A 22489-nucleotide genomic window follows, 5' to 3' on the forward strand; every position below is an offset into this window, starting at 1 on the left:
GAGGAAATAAAACAACTAAACTGTTGATAGATGTTAACTTGGGTGAAATGGAAGATAGTAGACCACAAGAAGAAAACCCTAAGAGTGAGTGAAGAAATTGATGTGTGTATGGATTGTGATAAGAGAGTTGTATGAGCCCCTAATAAAATGTTCTTAAAAAAAAAAAAAAAAAAGGTTAAGGTAGAGGGGAGAGGAAATAAAACAACTAAACTGTTGATAGATGTTAACTTGGGTGAAATGGAAGATAGTAGACCACAAGAAGAAAACCCTAAGAGTGAGTGAAGAGTAAACTATTGAGGAGTGTGATTAGTAGTTTAAACTGTTGAATACAAAGTTGATATTCTGAAATGTAAATCCCCACTTAATTAACAACAAACAATTGTTATTGAAAGTACACTTTGTAGAATGTCCTCGCACTGAGATTTTTTTGCAAAGTTCCAATTTTTTTCTGGGATATAGAATCCCTCAGTTGGGGTATTTTTATCATAACAAGAATGGAGTTATTGGGCTATTGGCAAGAAAATCACTGAGTTAAACTGCTATTCTCATAACATCATGTTAAAGGTTGCTTTTGTGTTTGGTGCCTTCAGTTAATTCCAACTCATAGTGACCTTAGTACAACAGAAAGAAACACTGCCTAATCCTGCCCCATTGCTATATTTGAGAATATTATTGCAGTCACTGTGCCACTCTCTCACTGAAAGTGGTCTTAGGCTAACCCCCTATTTTACCACGCATGATGTCCTCCAAGGACTGGCCCCTCCTAATACCATGTCTAAAGTAAATGAGACAAAATCTTGCCATCCTCACTTTTAAGGAGCATTCTAGCTATAGTTATTCCAAGAAAGATTTATTTGTTCTTTTCACAGTACAGGGTATTGTCAATATTCTTCACTAATTCTATAATTCAAAGGTATCAATTCTTCTTTGGTCTTTCTTATTATTAAACCTTTACATGCTTAGGTGATTGAAAATACCATGGCTTGAGTCAGGCTCACCTGTCTTCAGCATGAAATCTTTGCTCTTAAATCACAGACATCAAAAAACTTGTTGAAAAATGAAATGAAAAGATAAAAAATTTTAAATGTAAACTTTATTTCTCAACATAAGCCCCAACAAGGTCAAGACACTTTTAAATCAAATATGCCAGTTATTTAGTCCATCCCTAAAGGGCCCTGAGATTTTAACCATGTCAGTGTAGTCTTTTTATATTATTAACTAAAGAAAAATGGATACCGTTTAAAGTGTATTTTGTTTTTTTGGTTTTTTTAGAGATTAAGAAACAAAAAAGTCAGAAGGAGCCAAATCAGGACTGAAAGACAGATGTCTAATGATTTCTCATAGAAACTCTTGAAAAATTGCTTTTAATGAAATAAATGAGCAGGAATAATATTGTAGTGGAGAAGGCGTCTGGTGAACATTTCCTGGGTGTTTTCCTTCTAACTTTTTAAAATAGTCTCATAATAAGCAGATGTTAACATTCTTTGACTCTTTAGAAAGTAAGTCAACAAGCTAACTGCCTTGTTGCGATAGCCTCTGCTTCTAAGTAGTTCACTGTTGTTTTGGGTGGGCCACTTCTTCCTTTGGTAGCCATGTCTTTGATTGTGCTTGGTGTTCAGGATCGTACTGGTAAAGCCATCCTTCCTCTCCTAATACAGTTCTTCTAAGAAATGCTTCAGGATTTTGATCCCACTTGTTTAAAATTTCCATAGAAAGCTTTGGTCTTGTCTGCAGCTGATGTGGGCCCAGCATCCATAAAACAAAAAATTTGCCAAACTTTAAATTTTCATTTAGAATTGTGTAAGTGGCACCAATTGAGATGTCTTTGGTGTTGGCCGTTTCTGCTGTTAGCCGCTTCTGCCATTAATCCTCAGACATCTTTAATTAAGGGACAAACGAATTGTTGACTCAAAAATTATTGCAGATGGTCTATTACTTTTCAACATCATTTAATCTCTTCTTTAGATAAATTATGCATTTGTAGACTGTTGAGTTCTTTGAGCCATTGTCTCTATAAACTTTTCATAAAGCATCAATGATATCATCATTCTTCCGTTCAAGCTTCACCATAAATTTGATATCAAATTTGATATTTGTTCTTGCCTCAATTTTAGCAGAATTTATGTTGCTCTGATACAGGCTATTTGCAGACTGATGTCTTACTAGATCATGTCCAAACATGTTTTAACAGGTTAGTATGAATGTCTTATGGTGCAAAAAATTGAAGTCCATGCTTAATTTTTTAATAGTACACATTTTTCCATTAACTTACTTTATTTTATTGGGAGTTAATACATATATCATATCATTCCATAGTTCAGTCACATCGTACAATTGCTGCTGTAATCTGTTTCAAAACATTCTTTTCCTTCCTGGACTCCTTGACAATGGAGTCTGCCCTAGGGACCAAAACACTTATTCTTACTGTCCCTATAGATTCATCAATTCTGGGTTTTATATACTGAAAAACACGTAACACGAATTCAAGAGGGTTACCCCAATTACAGAACATCTGAGATAAACCCAATATGAACAAACAAAGTACAGAAAATGTTGAAAATCAGAGTAGGCCTAATGTACATCAGGGGCAGGGGGAATCCACTGACAAGATTTTAACCATTCAAGTCAGATTTATCCTTTTGATCTTCTATAGTCATCTCTCTAATGCACTGTTTAGTAACCACTTTCATCTCATCCCTCTAATATGGATAGAGGGAAAATACCAGAAGCTTATTTCCTATGTAGTTCCCACAAATGTACCTTGGGATCCCACTTTCATCCATAGCCCTCTACAATCTGGATTCTCACAATTTAGGCTTTTTGAAGATCTCATATGAATGTACCACAGTTTGTTTACTCATTCATCTAGTGAAGGACATCTTGGTTTCTTGGAGTTAGTTTTTTTGTAGACCTGTTTTCATATCAGTTGGGTAAATACCTAAGAACAAGAATGATGCCTTGTATGGTCAAACTATGCTTAAGAAATTTCCAGAGCATCTTCCAAAGTGGTTATACCACTTTTGTTCCCATTAGCAATGAATGAGAATTTTGCTAGCATTACTGGCAATGTGTTCAGTTCCCTTTGTGAGATGTTGTTGTTTTTAGGTACCATCAAGCTGACCCATGGTAACAACATAACAAAACACTGCCCAGTCCTGCACCATCCTCACAATTGTTACTGTGCTTGAGCTTATTGAGCCACTGTGTCAATCCATCTCCTTGAAGGTCTTCCTCTTTTGCATTACTTTACCAAGCATGATGTCCTCCAAGGACTGGTGTTCCCTGACAACATGTCCAAAACAAGTACAGGGAAGTCTCGCCATTTTTCCTCTAAGGAGCATTCTGGCTCTACTTCTTCCAAGACAGATAAATTTGTCCTGTTAGCAGTTCACGGTTCTTTCAATATTTTTACCCAGTACCACAATTCAAATGCATTGATTGCTCTTGGGTTGTTGGGTTTTTTTTTTCAATGTCCAACTTCCTTTTTAAAAAATTTTAAATCTATTGGCAGCTCATACATACATACATACATTTTGTCAAGCACATTTGTACATTTGTTGCCATCATCATTCTCAAAACATTTTCTACTTGATCCCTTGGTATCAGCACCTCATTTATCCCCCTCCCTCCCCCACCGTCCTTCCTTCATGAACTTTTGATAATTCATAAATTATTATTTTTTCATGTCTTACACTGACCGATGATGTCTCTCTTCACCCGCTTTTCTGTTGTCCTTCCCCCAGGGAGGGGGTAATATGTAGATCATTATGATCAGTTCCCCTTCTTTCCCCAAACCTTCCCCTTAACCCTCCTGGCATTGCTACTCTCATTATTGGTCCTGAGGGGTTTAACTTTCCTGGATTCCTTGTGTTTCCAACTCTTATCTGTACATGTTCTGGTTTAGCTGGGTTTGTAAGGTAGAATTGGGATCATGATAGTGGGGGGGAGAAAGCATTAAAGAACTAGAGGAAAGTTGTATGTTCCATCGGTGTCATTGTTCAACTTTCACATGCATATGAGGCAATGGAAATACCATGACTTGAGTCAGGCACACCTTAGTTCAAAAAGTATCATCCTGCTTTTCAATACTCTAAAGAAGTCTTGTGCAGCAGATTTACCTAATGCAACTTCTCTTGATTTCTTGACTGCTGTTTCAATGAGCTTTGATTGTGGATCCAAGCAATACAAATTCTTTGAAAACTTCAACTTTTTCTCTGTTGATCATGATGTTACCTATTCGTTCAGTTATTAATTTTGTACCTTGCCACTTTGCCTAATCCCTCAGTAGGTTTTCTACATATTAAATCATATCATCTGCAAATAATGAGAGTTTCACCACTTCTTTGCCTAGTCATATTCTTTGAATTCTTTTTGTTGTTTAAAGGCTCTAGCTAACATTTCCAGCATGATGTTCAGTAAGAGTGGGGACATCCTTGTCTGGTCCCTGTTTTCGGTAGAAATGTTTCTAGCTCTTTCCTCTTGAATGTGAGGCTGGCTGTTGGTTTTTCATATATGATTATGTTGAGGAATTTCCTTTCTATCCCTATTTTATTGAGTGCTTTGATCCAAAATGGGCGTTGGATAGATTCAAATGCCTTTTCTGCTTCTATTGATATGATCGTGTTTTTTATTCTTTGCCTTGTTTATGGGGTGGATTACATAGATCGTTTTTTGTTTTGAGTAAATACAGTTTTTCTTAGTAATGTGTTATTATTCTTTTTATTTCATTTGGATCTGTTGTAATGTCACCCTTTTCATCTCTTACTCCGGGTAGTTTCCACTTTTCTTTTGTTTTGTTAAGTTTGCCGGTGGTCTGTCTATTTTGTTACTCCTTTCAAAGAACCAGCTTCTTGTTGATTTTCTCCATTGTTTTCTTGATGCCCAAGTCTCAATTTTATATAGACCATATGCCTGGTACCTGGTGAACAGATTGGCTATAAGTATATTGTCTGGTGTATTTCGGAGACATTGAAAGTTCAAAACCAAGACCTACGACTTTCAAATTCTAATTAAACAGGGAAGGAAAAGGTGCTATCATGGAGAAAGATAGGGAGGCAATGGTAAACAAAGAGTAAAGGCCCTTAGAGATGTTTTTGTTGAGAATGATGTGAGCAGAACCATTAGATATTTACAGAATTGAAAGAATTTACACCCTTGAAAATTCTAGTGCCCCAACACAAAACCATAACATAAAAAGAACAGGGAAACAATAGCCCCCTCAAATGCACTTGATGAAAGGAGTAAACGTACATCTAGCAGTGAATAAATAATGAGGTAAGGGGGAGAATAAAATACAACATCTTTTAAAACAATTATGGAATTATCAGAAAACCTAGATAAAGATCTCAAGAAATAGTGGGGAAGTGGAGGAACAGAATAAGGATATAAGAAAAGAGACATTGCAACCAAAAGGAACAAAAACTGAAATAAGAAACACTATAGGCAGGTTCTGAGCAAAATTAATCAGACATACAAGAGAATCAGCAAATTAGAAGATAATATAGATAAAATTGGGCCACCCTGCAGGCATTTGAAATACCAGTGACATAACGTACAGCATCACAGCAACACACAAGTCACCATGGAACTACAAACTGACAAGCTTTCAGACTAAGAATAGACTGCAAAGAAGGAATTGGCTCTCCACTTCAGTGGAAATAAACCTTATGTGTAGCATTTAAACATTGGCCTAATGAATGGAAGCAGAAAGTGTCAGAGATAGTGGGACTCACAAATCAGAAGGCACTCAAATTATGACTGAGGAGAAACTGCCTTCTCAAAGTAGTGTTTGCTGTGGTGGCATAAGTGGAATAAAGCCCGTGGAAATAAAGCCTTTAGGATCTTTATTTACTGATGGGGCACAACTCAAAAGGAGAAGAAAGAGCTGCAAACATCAATTAATTACTGGAATTACAATGCACAAAGTATGACTCTAGGAAAATTGGAAATAGTAAAAAATGAAATGGAACAAATAAATATCGATAGCCTAGGCATTATTGAGCTAAAATGGACTGATATTGGCCATTTTGAATCAGAAAGTCTTATGGCTTATTATGCTGAGAATGATATAATAAAGAGGAGTGGGGTTGCGTTGATTGTCAAAAAAGGGGATTTTGAGGTCTATCTCGAAGTACAATGCTGTCTATGATCGCATTATATCTATTATTCTTCAATGAAATCTATTATTCAAATTTATGCATCCACCACAAAAGCTAGTTATGAAGAAATTGAAGAATTCTACCAAGTTGTCTAGTCTGATATTAATCAAACATGCAATCGAGATGCATTGGTAATTATTGACAATTGGAATGCAAAAATAGGAAACAGCAGAAGGAACAGTAGTTGTAAAATACGGTCTTGGTGATAGACATGAAGCTAGGATCGCATGATAGTATTTTGCAAATACCTTTTTCAACAACATGAATGGTGACTATACACATGGACTTCTTTAGGTGGAATACACCAAAATCAGATTGACTACATCTGTGGGAAGAGACAGTAGAGAAGCTCAGTATCAGCAACTGAAACCAGACCAGCGACTAACAGTGTAACAGACCATCAATTGCCCATCTATAATTTCAGGATAAAGCTGATGAAAATTTAGTTGGCTCCCTCCTGATGTCAGCCTTATGGTACCATTAAAGGTCCCTCCTGCACTAACTGTGAGTCCTAAAGCTACTGTTGCTGAGTCAGCGTCTCCATCGCTGTTGCTCTCCCTAGTGCAGTCCAGTTTCTTCTTCTTCCTAAAGCAGCATGACAACTCTTAAGGATCAGCTGATTCAGAATCTTTGTATGGCAGAACTGACCTCTCTGAATAAGATTACATTTGTTGGGGTTGGTGCTGTTGGCATGGCCTGTGCCATCAGTATCTTAATGAAAGACGTGGCTGATGAACTCACTCTTGTTGATGTTGTAGAAGACAAATTGAAGGGTGAAATGATGGGTCTCCAGCATGGCAGCCTTTTCCTTTGAACACCAAAAATTTTCTCTGGCACAGACTATATATAATGTAACTGCAAATTCCAAGTTGGTTATTATAACAGCCAGAGCACATCACCAGGAGGGAGAAAGTTGTCTTAATTTGGTCCAGTGCAACATGAACATCTTCAAATTCACAGTTTCTGATATCGTAGGGCACGTCCCAAACTACAAGTTGCTTGTTGTTTCTAATCCAGTAGATACCCTTACCTATGAGGCTTGGACAATAAGTGGCTTCCCAAAACCATGTTGTTGGAAGTGGTTGCAATGTGAATTCAGTGCAGTTTTGTTACTTAATTGGGGATAGGCTGGGAGTCCACCCAGTAAGCTGTCGTGGATGAGCCCTTGGGGAACATGGACACTCTGTTGTGCCAGTTTGGAGTGGAGTGAATGTTGCTGGTGTCTCCCTGAAAAACCTGCACCCTACTTTAGGCATCAATGGAGATAAGGAACAATGGAAAACGTTTTACAAACAGGTGGTCCACGGTGCTTCTGAGGTGATAAAACTGAAAGGCCATCCTTCCTAAGCCATTGGGCTGTCTGTAGTAGACTTGCCAGAAAGTATAATAAAGAATTAAGTATAATGAAGAATTCAATTTCTACCATAATTAGGGACTTTCTGGAACCTCAGTGTCTCATGCATCTTGGGGCAAAACACTTCATTGTGCTTATGCAGAACATGCACATACAACAAGAGGCAGTTGTTCAAACACAGCAAGGGTTTATTATACTTCTCATTATACTTACATTCAATCTGTAGACTGAGCAGATCATCAGAGAAAATGGATTATATGAAGAAGAAAGTAGCATCCAGATTGGAGGAGGTCTTATTAACAATCTACAATATGCAGATAACATAACCTTGCTTGCTGAAAGTGAAGAGGACTTGAAGTACTTGCTGATGAAAATTAAGGATTACAGCCTTCAGTAAAGAACTCCAAAATCCTCACAACTGGATCAAATAGGTAGCATCATGATAAATGGAAAAAAGATTGAAGTCATCAAGAATTTTGTCTTGCTTAGAATTTCAATCAATACTTTGGGAAATAGCAATTAAGAGATCAAACAACACATTGCATTGGGTAAATCAAGGATGTTACTTTGCAGACTAAGGTATACCTGACACAATCCATAGTATTTTCTCTTTTTTTAATTGTGTTTTTTTTTTAATTTAATCATTGTATTTGGGGCTCATGCAACTCTTATCACAATCCATAGTTACACCCATTGAGTCAAGCACATTTGTATATTTGCTGCCATCATCATTCTCAAAACATTTGCTTTCTATTTGAGCCCTTGGTATCATCTCATTTTTTTAATCCATAGTATTTTCAATCGCCTCATATGCCTGTGAACGTTAGACATTAAATGAGGAAGACTAAAAAAAAATGTTGTGTTAGAATTATAGTGCTTGTGAAGAATATTGAAGGTACCAAGGACTGCCAAAATAATTAATACTGTATACTGTAACATGAGATTAAAGCTCTCAGAAAAATGACTGTCCCAACCTGAGTGTTAGCCTAAGGGTTTCTTCTGATTCTCATTTGATAACAAATGTGATGTTTGACTTTAATCTTTATTGGCATCTTCACTATGAATATCTAAAAGTAACTTAGAGTTCCCAAAGTATGCTGTATGTACAATCAGCAAGAGAGTACTCATGTAAATTTGCTGTCAATAAGAGTGAATTTGCTTAAACTGATGTAGTGGGATTGACTACACAGGAATAACTGCTCATACGGGTCAAGTAAAACTTGACAGCCAAGTTTCTATTTGGGGATTATCACAAATAGACAGTCTCCCCAACTGCAGTTCTATATTCTGAGGTTTTTCTAGCATTCAATATTATTATCAACATAAGTTGCAGGGAACAGATTATGGGTTGTAGTTTCAACTACTTAGCCTTAGTGCATTCTTAGTCCAAGCATCTATCCCCCGAAAAAGCAGAAGGTAACTAGAAAACCAATTAATATAATTTTAGATTGTACTCTACCAACAGGATTAACTGAAAGATTAAAAACAAGGGCACATTTTGGAATAATTGTACTTACAGATGAGTCTTTCATCAATGGGTGGCTGATCAGTGATTGATTCAGTTTAGGAGGGTCCCTGAGTTTCAGGTTTAGTTCTCCAGCCAGTTTGGCCACCAAATCAGGAGCTTTGGATTTCTTTAACTGAGAAAGATGTACTTATAATTTTATGCCCTGTAATTTATAGCATATAAGTCTTTTTTGCACTCCTTCACTATGACAAGTCTATAGGATCTTGGACAGAAAATAATAACCAAAGAATGACAATATATGCCAAGTGTTTGATAGACCTAAACTGCCAATTATTAGGTAACCATGGAAACAATAGAAATTCAAGCAAAATGCAATGACATCAGAGCCTGTGGTTTTGGAATACAGTATCCTTTTTTCTGCCTGCAGTAGATGTTTCAGCTTTAAATTTAAAGAAGTATTTCAAACCTGAGGACTTAAGTAGGAAAATACACGGTTTCTGAGGAAGCAGAGGATAGTGTGCCTAGATTGTTGAGCTGTTGTTAGGCAAAAAAACATGGTCTTGCTACATTGATTTCCTGCATGCTCTATTAATAAATGTATTACAGTATTCCGCCAAATCTGTAACTGACATTCTCAGGGATTATTATTGTAAATATCCCTGACAATTCACCCACATTGTTTGTGCACATAGTGTGGAGCCATGAAAGGATTGATTCCATATAAGTGAATAATTCAGGTACACTGACCTGATCTGGTTTTCAACATTATCTGTATTTTCGTTTTGTTTTGGTTGTTCATATTGAGTTTATCTCATAAGTGTCATATCATTGATGCTCACCTTCTTGAAGGTGTGTAATGTGTTTTTCTGGTTTTCAGTATATGAAACCCAAGATTGAGGAACCTTTAGGGACAGCTAATAGAATAAGGGTTTTAGGGGGTGGGGTGGTGGTGGGAATAGTCGGGGGTGGGAAGTGGGGGGTTAAAGAGAAACTATAATAAGGAGTCCAGGAAGGAAAATAATGTTTGGAAACTGATTGTGATAGCAATTGTACAGTACTGCTTGATGGGATTGAACGATTGTTCAATATATATATGATATATGCATTAACTCTCAATAATACAATTAAATAAATTTCCAAACAAAACAAAACAGAAGAAGAAGTATTTTAGCTCCTTTAATTTGCTAGGGCAGGTTTAACGCTTAGCAGGCAAAGTTCTATTATGCTCCTTTCCTGTAGTCAGACCACTCCCCCATGTTCTTGATATTTATTAGAGAGATATAATATTGCTAGACCCATCCCAAACTTTCATAATTTCTTCCTGATGTGTAGATTAGATTGTTATAAATTTATCATTTGACACTCTTTCCCATAGGATTCTTAAGATCCAGGACATTACAAGGTGTTAACCCCCCCACCAAAAAGAACAGAGCTTTCATAATACCCATTTTCCCCTCTGGGCATGCACAAGCAACTCGCTCTCAGTTAGTGCACCCAGTGTTGTTGCCTGGGAAGGTTCTCTCTGGTCACGGTGAATTTTTTCCTAAAAGCAATTACGCTCTAATCTTGTTTTTTGTTTTTGTTTTCATTTTATTGGGGGCTCGTACAACTCTTAGCACAATCTACCCATCCCTCCATTGTGTCGAGCACATTTGTACATTTGTTGGTATCAGCTCCTTATTTTTTTACCCTTCCTCACCCACCTACCCATTCTCACAAACTCTTGATATTTTATAAATTATTATATTTTCATGTTTTACACTGTCCGATGTCTCCTTTCACCCATGTTTCTTTTGTCTGTCCCCCAGGGGGAGGGTGTTATATGTAGATCATTGTGATCGGGCCAATGGGGGGCTTAAAACCTTGAGTCCCCTCACAACAACAGTATCCTAGGGACAACAACTTTCAGTAGGCCTGAATATAGATCAAATCATAACAAACCTTTTCTTACTAAATTTAATATCAACAAATTCCTTAGAGATCTTGATTCTAAAGTTTTATATAATTTTATATATATGTGACTTCATTTGGTCTTTATAATATTAAAACTTTCTAATTTGTAACCATACATATTTAAAATCAAAGTTGAAGTTCTAAAGAAATGAAATATATCCATTTACATTTCATCTAATTAATATCTTACAGAGGTAAAAATTATACCTTTATCACCATTTTTTGGTTGTTTTAGAAGGACTGTCTTAAAAATTATGAAAAGTGTTTGTTAAAAGAGGAAGAAAGAAGAAAACCCGAATAGGATGTTTCTAAAGTCAGAAGAGATTTCTAAAATGGATACTTATTTACCTTAATGGTGGACCCAAGTGTAGCCTCTAGGTGGACACCCATCTTTCTCTTTATAAGCTTGGCCCCATATGTGACTCCATGTGAATGCCATGTTGGATGAAGAGCAAACCTAAAGTTTTACAAATTAAAGAGACCACACTCTCTGCCTGCATTTCTCTGTATCTTTTTTTTTTCTCTCTGTATCTAGTCACTCGGTTAAATTATTTTTTAAAGCACCCAAGTTCAATATTCTCCTCTTCATTGCAGACTCACAACATTCTCAATACACAGCAAAAGAATAGAAAGACTACAGATTCCAAAGAAAGCCAGCCTCACAGCCAAACACAAAATAATTTCATCCTAATTAGACTTTCAAAGGCCTGCCAGGGGAAGAACCTAACTTTCAGAAAAACTGAAGGCCTACAGAATCCCTCACTATCATCTTCTAGATGGAAAAGGTACCTCCTGCCCCTTATAGGGCCTTACATAAGCTTTAAAGTGGTACCACATGAGATAACAGATGGAGAAAGAGCAGACAAAAAGGAAAAAGGAGAGAGACATAGTGTCCTTTCTCCTGACTTGACTCATTGTGTATATTAAAGGAATTAGATACTTGTCTTTTACTGACTTACTGGAAGAGATCCATATTTTTACCCATTCCAAAGGTATCCCAGCAGAATGCTCAAACTATGGAACAATATCACTGGTATCACATGCAAGTAAAGTTTTGCTGAAGTTCATCCAGCAATGGTTGCAGCAGTACATTGACAGGGACTAATTACCAGATGTTCAGGCTGGATTCCAAAGAGGACATGGAACAAGGGATATCATTACTGATGTCAAATGGATATTGGATGAAAGAAGAGAATACCAGTAAGGTGTTTACTTGTGTTTTATTGATTATGCAAAGGTATTCAACTGTGTGGACCTTAATACACTATGGATGACCTTGAGACAAATGGGAATTCCAAAGGACTTCATTGTGCTTATGCAGAACTTGTACATGGACCAAAAGGCAGTTGTGCAAACAGAACAAGGAAAATACTACATGGAAAGATGTGTGTAAGGGTTGAATACACCAGGAAAGGGGTGTGTCAGGGTTGAATCCTCTCATACTTATTCATGCTGTATGCTGAGCCAATAATCAGCGAAGCTGGATTATATGAAGAAGAATGTGGCATCCCTACTTACTAAAATGAGGAGACTTGAAGCACTTGCTGATGAAGACAAAGAATTGCAGCCTTCAGTATGGCTTACAACTCAATCTAAAGAAGGCCAAATCCTTACCACTGTACCAATAGGTAATATGATAAATAGAGAAAAAGTTTAAGTTGTCAAGAATTTCGTCTTATTTGGATTCATAGTCAATACTCATGGAAACAGCAGTCAAGAGATCAAAACACATTGCAGTAGGTAAATCTGTATAAGACCTCTTTTTAGTATTGAAAATCAAGGATGTTACTTTTTGAGAACTATAGTGTGCCTCATCCAAGCCATAGTATTTTCCATTGCTTCATATGCATGAACATTGAATAAGGAGGACTGAAGAAGAATTGATACATTTGAATTGTGGTATTAGAGAAGAATGTTCAAAGTATCATGGACTAATAAAAAGACAAATCAATCTCTTTTGGAAGAAATACGGCCAGTGTGCTATCCTTAGACGCAAGAATGAATGCTAAGACTTAGTCTTACATACTTTGAACATATTGTTAGGAGAGAACCAGCCCTGGAAAAGGACATCATGCTTGGTAAAATGGAGTGGCAGCGAAAAAGAAGCAGGTCCTCAAGGTGATGGATTGACATAGTGGCTGTAACAATGGGCTCAAACTTAGGAACAGTTGTGAGGATGGAGCAGTACAGTGCAGTGTTTCTTTCTGTTCTGCATAGGGTTGCTATGGGTCAGAATCAACCCAGTGACACCTAGCAACAGAAGAAGGAAGCCACACAACTAGTTTAGTGGACATATTGGCTTGCTTTACCTGGCTATGCATGCCAAAGCTTTTTAAGTGTTCCCGCGGGTATACAAGATTCCAGGAACTTCTGTCCAATGTACTCTGTTCCTACTAGATAACATTAGTATAAGGAGTTCGAGGAACTGTCGTCTAGAGGGTGCAATGTAGTTTACAAGATGGTATCGGTTCTTGGTCTCCAAGGCAATTATCTGAGTAAAATAAAGATTTCATTAAGAGAAAGTCTGATTCTAGATTTGGACGTCTCTGAGCTCTCATCTCACAAAGAAGCCATTCTTGCCTCTGTTTGTGATCCAGGTCTTTACATTTGCTCCCCATGCCCAGTCTTGGTCCTACTCAGCATGGGCCTGGGGTAGCTGCTGCAATCAGTGGTCAACTCCTGTAGCTGTTCCACCCACGTGATCCACACAGTTAAAAGCCTTTGTGTAGTCAATAAAACATACTGAAAACATCTGGAAAAGGACATCATCCTTGATAATTTAGAATGTCAGTGAAAAGGAGGAAGACCTTTGCTGAAATGGGCTGACATGGTGGCTGCAACAGTGGGCTCAAGCATAACAACTGTGAGGTGCAGGACTGGGTGGTGTTTCATTCTATTGGACAAAGGGTCACTTGGCATTGGAAATGACTCAATGGTTTGTTACTACAAACATCTTTCTGGTATTTTGGGCTTTCAAGTAAGATTCATTTTATAGTAGCAATAATATATCCATAGCTTGAATTTCTGGCAGATCCCTATTGTATACTGCTACAACTGTTTATGAATTATCATGTATATTTTAGTGTATGCTAATTATGTATGTAGCTGTGGAGGAGATGGAAGTTATAGCTGCTCTCAGAGAGTGTGGTGAGGAACAGTTTAGAAGGGAACAGACCAGCAAGAAGACCCAAGGTTCCCGCACCCCAGGGGTGCAGACAGTGTTTATTTATACAAAGTTCCTCTATACTACTGCAGCCTGCAATAGTCAAACTTGCCCACTGCTCTTGGTGGGGGCAGGGAACCAAGTACTTTTCACTGGCTCCTCGTTCCCAGCAACTTCTGCTTGTATGGTCTCCCTCTCCAACTCTCCCCAAGATCTGGGTCGCTGGATATGCCTAATTTTGAAATGGGACCTAGTGGGAATCCAATAAGAATTCCCAGAGCTATTTTCTCCCATCCAAAAGGCTCTGTGTGGTTGTGGTAGTTGGAGTGAGAACATGGTCCTGATCATTTGCTCTCTAGAACCTTTGTGGGCTTTAACTTTCATGGAGGTTCTGAAAACTATTCTCACTGACCTGTTCAATGCCTGAAGACCTAGTCCAGGGACTAGACTACATTTTTTAGGGTACCCTCTAACCTTGAGGAGTGGACATTTCTGGAGTAATTCCGGCCACAACTCAAATAATTGTGTATTGTAACTAGCCCTTATTTTAAAAATTGAGTATAATTAGCATACACTAAAATATACATGATAATTCATAAACAGTTGTAGCAGTATACAATAGGGATCTGCCAGAAATTCAAGCCATGGATATGATAGTATTGCTACTGTAAAATGAATCTTACTTGAAAGCCCAAAATACCAGAAAGATGTTTGTTACTAGGTACTATTGAGTCATTTCCAATGCCAAGTGACCCTTTGTCCAATAGAATGAAACACCACCCAGTCCTGCACCTCACAGTTGTTATGCTTGAGCCCACTGTTGCAGCCACCATGTCAGTCCATTGCAGCAAAGGTCTTCCTCCTTTTCACTGACATTCTAAATTATCAAGGATGATGTCCTTTTCCAGATGTTTGCAGTATGTTTTATTGACTACACAAAGGCTTTTAACTGTGTGGATCATAACAAACTGTGGATAACATTGCCAAGAATGGAAATTCCAGAAAACTTACTTGTGCTCATGGAGAACCTATACATAGACCAAGAGGCAAAAAGGCAATGCAGAATAAGGAAGTACTGCTTGATTTCAAATCAGGAAAGATGTGCATCAGGGTTGTATCTTTTCAACATAGTTATTCAGTCTGTATGCTGAGCAATTTATCTAAGAAGTTCCACTATATGATGAATGCAGCATCTGAATTGGAAGAAGACTCATTAACAACTTTTGATATGTAAAGGACACAATCTTACTTGCTGGAGGTGAGGACTTGAAGCACTTGCTGAAAGATTGCAGCCTTCAGTGTGGATTGCAACTCAATGAAAACCAGATTTCTCACAACATGACTAATGGTCAATATCATGATAATTGGAGAAAAGATTGAAGTTATGATTTTCATTTTATTTTGATCCAAATTCAGTGCTCATGGAAGCAGCAGTCAAAAAATCAAATGACATATTGCATTGGGCACATCTGCTACAAACGACCTCTTTAATGTATTAAAGAAAAAAAATGTCACTTTGAGGACTAATGGTCACCTTACCTAAACCATGGACTTTTCAATCATCTCTTATGTATGGGAAAGCTGGACAACAAATACAAAAGACCAAAGAAGAACTGATGCATTTAAATTATGGTGTTGGCTCTGAATATTGAAAGTACCACAGACCAGAAAAACAAGCCTGCCTTGAAAGAAGTAAAGACTGAATGCCCCTAGAATCAAGAATGGTAAGACTATGTCTCACATACTTTGGATATGTTGAAGACCAGTGAAAAAGAGGAAGACCCTCCTCGAGATGAAATGACACAGTGTTTTCAACAAGGGGCTCAAATATAACAATTGTGAGGAAGGTGTAGGGCCAGGCAATAGGGTAGCTATGAGTCAGAAGCGACTTGATGGCTTCTAATAACAGAAAAATGTACACTTGGTGGTTACTGCTCTAGCAAAGAACTTTCCCTTATTACTAGGGAAAGTTCATTGGCACACTCTGCTACCCTGTGTCCACCCACAGCTGAGCTGTGTTTGCTGCTGGAGATCAGATGTGTAGAGATTCATATACATGGAATTTTACTGTAAGTAAAACTTGTGCTTGTGCTTCTTTTGCCTAGTGTGAATATATGAGGTCTTCACCGCTTCACTTTGAGCAGTCTGGTTCTTTTCACTGTTGTATAGGTTGGTATTATTATACCAAGATATGTCCATTTAAGGCAGGTGTCCTCAAACTTTTTAAATGGGGCCTGTTCACTGTCCCTCAGACTCGTTGGAGGGCCGGACTATAGTTTAAAAAAAAACTATAAACAAATTATTATGCACACTGCACATATCTTATTTTGAAGTAAAAAACAAAACGGGGCAAAAACACCCAGCAGGCCGGATAAATCCTCAGCGGGCCGCATTGGCCGCGGGCCGTAGTTTAAGGATGCCTGATTTAAGGGTTAGTGGGTTGTGGCCCATTATTTTAATGTCAGGAACATAGCTGCTGTGCACATCTATGTTCAAGGTTTTTTGTGTGGCTATATTCTTGCGTGATTTGTAGACGCCAACAGGCTGAGGGAAACACTGATCTCAACCTCCATGGTGGCTACCTTCCTCTTCTGGCAAAAGGCAGTTTCTGTGCTCAGTACTCTAACTTCGTTGGTTGAGCTTATGGGGATGGAAGGACATTTATTTCCCTTACTCTGAAGTAGGCTTAGAACCAATGTGTCTGATGCTCAGTGGATCTGGTGATTGATATGCACTTGCCAAAGTAAGTCTGAACAGTTAGATGCTAGATCTCAGATCTGGCAGTCAGGTAACTGTGTACAAGACAGGGAATGAAAATGTCCCGTTCTACAGGTGATTCTGAAGTATAGACAAATGAGAAGTGGAAGTCTCCATCAGTTTCCAAATTAATTTAGCTTACTTCCTACTTTTCAGGAAAAGAAAATTTTTTTTGTACTTCTCTGGCTATTAAAAACTAGCTTTCTACCCTGCAGCAGCCCCCCAAGGGGGGCGGCAATATCACTTACTTTGGGAAACACTGGTCTACGCTCTGTTTCTGCCCTTTAAGTAGTGCTTCTTTTCCTTCTCTTCTTTTTCTGCCTGGTGCACTTAGGAAACATTTATGGAGTCATTGGTTCTAAGAGTCCAGTTTCCTTTCCTGTAAAATTTAAATAATACCTACCTGTGAGAGAAGTTAATGAGCTTATGTTGGAGTGAAGCTTCCGGAGATTGCCCATCTTCCCCTGGGGCACTTAGAGTCTTGCTTTTTTTAAAACAACTCTTTAAATCTTCTCATCAAATCCTCCTTCAAAACTTGAAAGTGCTAATGACTTTGTTACACATTAACATGGATCTTTGTGAAGTAAGACTGGAATTCTCTAGGACAGTCCCAGATTTGTTGGATACATGTCTGTTGACACATAATTTTGTTTGTCTCATCTTTATGGATGTTGAGAATATGGTACAGTATTTCATCAGCAGTATAAGACTACTGCATGTGCTATCTGCAGAATAGCATATGTAATAGCAATAGATCTACAAGCTCTATCATAAAGCAGACATGATATAACTGAATAAAAACAGCCAGCCAGGGGCAGAAGTGTGTTTGGAAAATAGGCATTAGAATACTTGAAGCACAGATTGTTAATGAAAGGAAGGTTACTAGTTGTAAATCTAAAATAATCTAGGCACCCGGTCCAAGCCGAGCTATGTTGACCCCCTCCCCAGAAGAAGCTAATACAGAGGACAGCACTGAAGATACAGCCCGGAGAGAGAGGTAGGTCTGTCAGAACCACACTGAAGCGAACTCGGGGGGCGGCGGGACACGAACCTCATTATGGCCCACCGAGCCCTGGGATGGCATCCCTGCTTGGAGCAGCCAATGCAGAAAGGACCGTAGGGCCAGCCCCACCAGGAGACACAACGTTCCCTCACTGACCCATAGAGCTGCAGGGGACAGCACTGAAGACTATGTGGAAAGGGTACCCATTCTGCCCCATGCAGAGCAGGGTGAGACACTGAAGGGAGTGCAACAGGGCAACAAGGGGGGAGGGAGGGGGAAGTAAAGTAACCAAGTCCCTGAGGAATTCTGAAAATAGACTTCTGACTCGGGGACAGGCCTTGGCACCTCATCAGACTTGATCGGAAAACATACATAAGGGTCAGCAGACAGATCTAAAACTATCTATTGCAGTGGTTCTCAACCTTCCTAATGCTGTGACCCTTTCATACAGTTCCTCATGTTGTGGTGACCCCAACCATAAAATTATATTTGTTACTACTTCATAACTGTAATTTTGCTACTCTTATGAATCGTAATGTAAATATCTGATATGCAGGATGTATTTTCATTTTTACACATGGAACATAATTAAAGCATAGTGATGAATCACAAAAACTATGTAATTATATATTGTGAAATTTTTATTTCTGATTACAAATAAGTGAAATTTTGTCTTGAAGCATGGTGTAGCATGGTTAACAGTCTTAATGTAACAACAGTCAACTGCATTGCTACATTTTACAACAGTATGTGTAAAAAGCCAACATCAGTGCAAAGGTTGAGACAGCTTCTTTTTTACCAGATCAGAAATTCTTGGGGCAGTCTTTGCAAGTGCACAATGAAAATCATCTTCCACAACAAGTCTACTTATGTATTTAGACTTGATAACCAACAAGCTCGAAAACCCTGTTTCACAAAGGTATGTTGTTGGAAATTGGAGAAGAAGGCACAACACAGTCTTGGACAGAACAGGATCTGACTGCAAACACTTGATCCAGAATTTTGTAAGTGGCATTGTAGAGAAATCAGTTCTCGCTGCATCGCTGTTAATAAGTTCAGTGAACTCCTCTTGCGCTGTCTCAGGTACATCTTCAACTTTGAGTGGGAATGGGCTTATGGCAAGTGCAAATGGGGTGTCGGGTAGATTTGGAAAGTACAATGAAATTTCATCTGCAAGCATGTGCAAGTATTCCTTCACAGAAATTATCATCATAATTCTTTGGTCTGCTTCAATGTCATGTTTCTCAAAAAAAGCAGATAAAGGTAGGCAACATGTAAATTTTATTTTCCGATGGTCTTTAGGCAACCCCTGTGAAAGGGTCGTTCAACCCCCAAAAGGGGTCACAACCCACAGGTTGAGAACCACTGATCTATTGGGTTTTTTTCTTATGTTTATTTGTTTTTCTTTTCCTTTTGCCCTATGTCTGTCTATGTAAGATAGGCAAGATGAACAATCTTGAGGAGAAAACAACAGGACCGCCGTGGCGGTTCCAGGGGGACATGGGAAAGGAGGGGGCTGGGAATGGACATGGAGAGCCAACAAAATCAGGGATTAAGGAACAACAAGAGATCTAAAATTGATGGGGAGGAGGGCATATAATGCCTGGTGGGGTCTGATCAAGTACAATGTATCCGAGAGGAATTACTGAGAGCCAAATGGAGGGTAAGCATGATAGTGGGATAGGAGGAAAGTGAAAGAAAATAGACCAAAGAAGTAGGAGGCAAAAGCTATTTATAGCTATATAGCTATAGGTATGTATATGTAAATACATTAATTTATAATGAAAGGGATAGAGGCCAATGTACATATAATTATGTTAAGTATTAAGGTAGCAGATAGACTTTGGGCCTCTATTCAAGGCCTCCCTTAACACAAGAACACTTTGTTCTAATAACCTGGTGCTCTTTGATACTCAACCTTCCCAACACAATCACTGAGGACAAAATGTGGTGAAGAAAGTGGATGGTTCCTGGCTATCAAAAGATGTAGCATCTGGGATCTTAAAAGCTTGAAGTTAAACAAGCATTCATCTGCAGGGAAGCAAATAAGCCCACATGGAGAAGCACCCCAGCTATGTGATCATGAGGTGTCGACAGGAGCAGGTATCAGGTATCAAAGATCCCAGGCAAACAATTATATTGATGTGAAAGAGATGGGTTGGAGTGGAAACCCAAAGCCCATCTGTAGAAGATTGGACATCCCCACACAGAGGGGTTACAAGGAAGGGATGATTCAACTAGGTTGCAGTATAGCACCTACAAAATACATACCATCCCTCTAGGTCCTGAGTACTTCTTCCCCCCTACTACCATGACACAGTTCTACCTTACAAATCTGGCTAGACCAGAGTACTTATGCATATTGCTACAGATAAGAGTTCTTGACACATGGAATTCAGAACAGATAAAACTCTCAAGCTGTAGTGGGAATAGCAATATCATGAGGGTAGAGAGATGGTGTGTGGGGTGGGGGGCAGAACCCATCACAAGGTTGGCTATATAGCTCCCCGCCCCCAATCAGGGGGATGAATAACAGAAAGGTGGGTGAAGGGAGACTATGCATAGTGTAAGATAAGAAATAATATACAATCAAGGATTCACAGGAGTTGGTATAGGGCTCAAGTAGAAATAAATTGCTTTGGAAATGTTGATGGCAACATATGTACAAGTATTCTTAATACTATTGAATGATGGATTGTTACAAGATTTGTAAGAGCCCCCCCAGTAAAATGATTAATTAAAAATAATCTAGGCAAATCCTTATTTTCAAAGCTGCGCATTGAAAACTACTTATTCAAGTATTTTCTTCAAATAAATATGCATTTTCCAACTGAAATTAGTGTGGTTAATGATTAAAGTAACTTTTATTTCCTTTTTAAAAAAAAAGCCTCAAAAAAAAGAACCAAGCAATTCCCAAAAAAAAAACAATGGGGAATTAATTTAAAAAACAAAAAAAACCAATGATGCTCTATCAATACTTTCAATACTTATGTCTGCCATCTGTGATCTCACATTAACTCAACAGAGATTCTGGATTTAGAGTCCTGAAACTAAGTTTCTACTATGTAAGCTGAAGCAAAATGTTAGAGTCTATAGCCCCAACTAGTATGAAGCAATAGGCTAGAGGTGAAGGAAAAGCTTGTGTTCTATAACTGGGCAAAGAGAAATCAAGGTAGGAGCTGGGTAAGCTTTTGGAAAGGTTTGATCAGTAGTTTAGATTTAAGACTAAATTTATGATCTGTAATGTAAACCCCCACCTAATTCTCAATGAAAGGGGTTTGTTTTGTTTTGTTTAAAGCATATGTAAAAAATCTCACAGGAGGAATACGAGAATAAAACGTTTTACAAAGCCTCAGAAAGCTTATATACTGTCACTATTAGTCAGACTCGACTAATTGGCAATGAGTTTGAGTTTTCCCTTTGGGTGGAGGACTAGAGGGACAGAGTGCTCACCATCTGTTATCCATGAGTAGGCTCGTTGACAAGCCAAAGGCAAGAGTGATCATGTGAATCTGTGGTCTCCCAGAATGAGTGACTTTTTGGTCCTAGCTATCTGTCTGCACTGTTGGTTCTTGGAAGGCTTGACTGTGTCCTCTGCCCTTGCACCCAATCTTGGCCTGTAGCAAGTACCAACCAGTGATTCTTGACAGAAAGGGCACATAGAAAATGGATTTGGGGAGGTTGAGTAGCCACTTGAAGCACTCTGGAAAGTTGCTTGCTAAAGCTATCTGGCTACTGTTTTCCAGCCAACCTGAGGAGTGCAATGGGTCTAAGCTTGTTCTCTGCAGGACCAGCCAGGTTAGTACCTGAGTCCCAGTCCTTCTACTCACTAGCTGTCCAGGGCCCAGAAATGTATCCCAGCCATGTAACTGCTTTAGCAGGTGTTGAAGCATGCAGCTCATGGGATTTGGAAACTTCCCAAATGCCTCAAATGACAGGCATTACAGAGATGCCACCACCTCCCAGGTATAAAATACCATTCAGGGATAGAATGGGTGAGTATGCTGGTTTTGTCTAGGAATTTCATTAAAGGCAAAAAAGTTCAATGACTGTGGCAGTTACATAATCTGTCAACTTGTGAAGGGGTGGAGTCTAGCCTGTCAATTAGGTCTCAGCTTGATGACCTCCTTTTGGAGACGTGAAGGAGATAAATAGCTCACTGGAGGCCAGATACTCTCTGGACTTTGTCTTCCTACTGATAAGCCACATGGAGCTACACTGATGCAACCAGAGCCCTGGAACTGGAGGAGACCCATGCCAGTGCTGAGATGCTTCCACTACCAATGGATCCACAAGACTTTCCACCCACTGGCGTGTGATCTTCCTGCATTCACCATCATTGCATGGCTGCGTGAGTCTGAAGGGCAGTGGTTCTCAACCTGTGGATCGTGACCTCTTTGGGGGTCGAACAACCCTTTCGACCATCAGAAAATACATATTTCCAATGTCTTAGGAACCGAGACACCACCACTCTATCCATCTCCAGGCATGTCCGCCCACATGCAGATACATAGGAGTACCCAGCATGAAGACTGTTGCCCATGCTACACCATGCTTCAAGACAAAATTTCATTTATTTGTAATTAGAAATAAATATTTCACAGTATATAATTACATATTGTTTTTGTGATTA

General features: G+C 38.7%; 1 protein-coding gene and 1 pseudogene across 2 annotated transcripts in view; both read left to right on the plus strand.

The window, feature by feature from the left end:
• The window catches only part of BICD2 (BICD cargo adaptor 2), an 84828-nt gene that overhangs the window by 9441 nt on the left and 52898 nt on the right, over positions 1-22489 (plus strand). The window lies entirely within an intron of this gene.
• On the plus strand, positions 6754-7556 carry LOC101647510 (annotated as a pseudogene).

Source organism: Echinops telfairi, unplaced genomic scaffold (assembly GCF_000313985.2).
Source record: "Echinops telfairi isolate 266 unplaced genomic scaffold, ASM31398v2 ScPeMD7_7430;HRSCAF=8468, whole genome shotgun sequence".
NCBI lineage: Eukaryota > Metazoa > Chordata > Mammalia > Afrosoricida > Tenrecidae > Echinops > Echinops telfairi.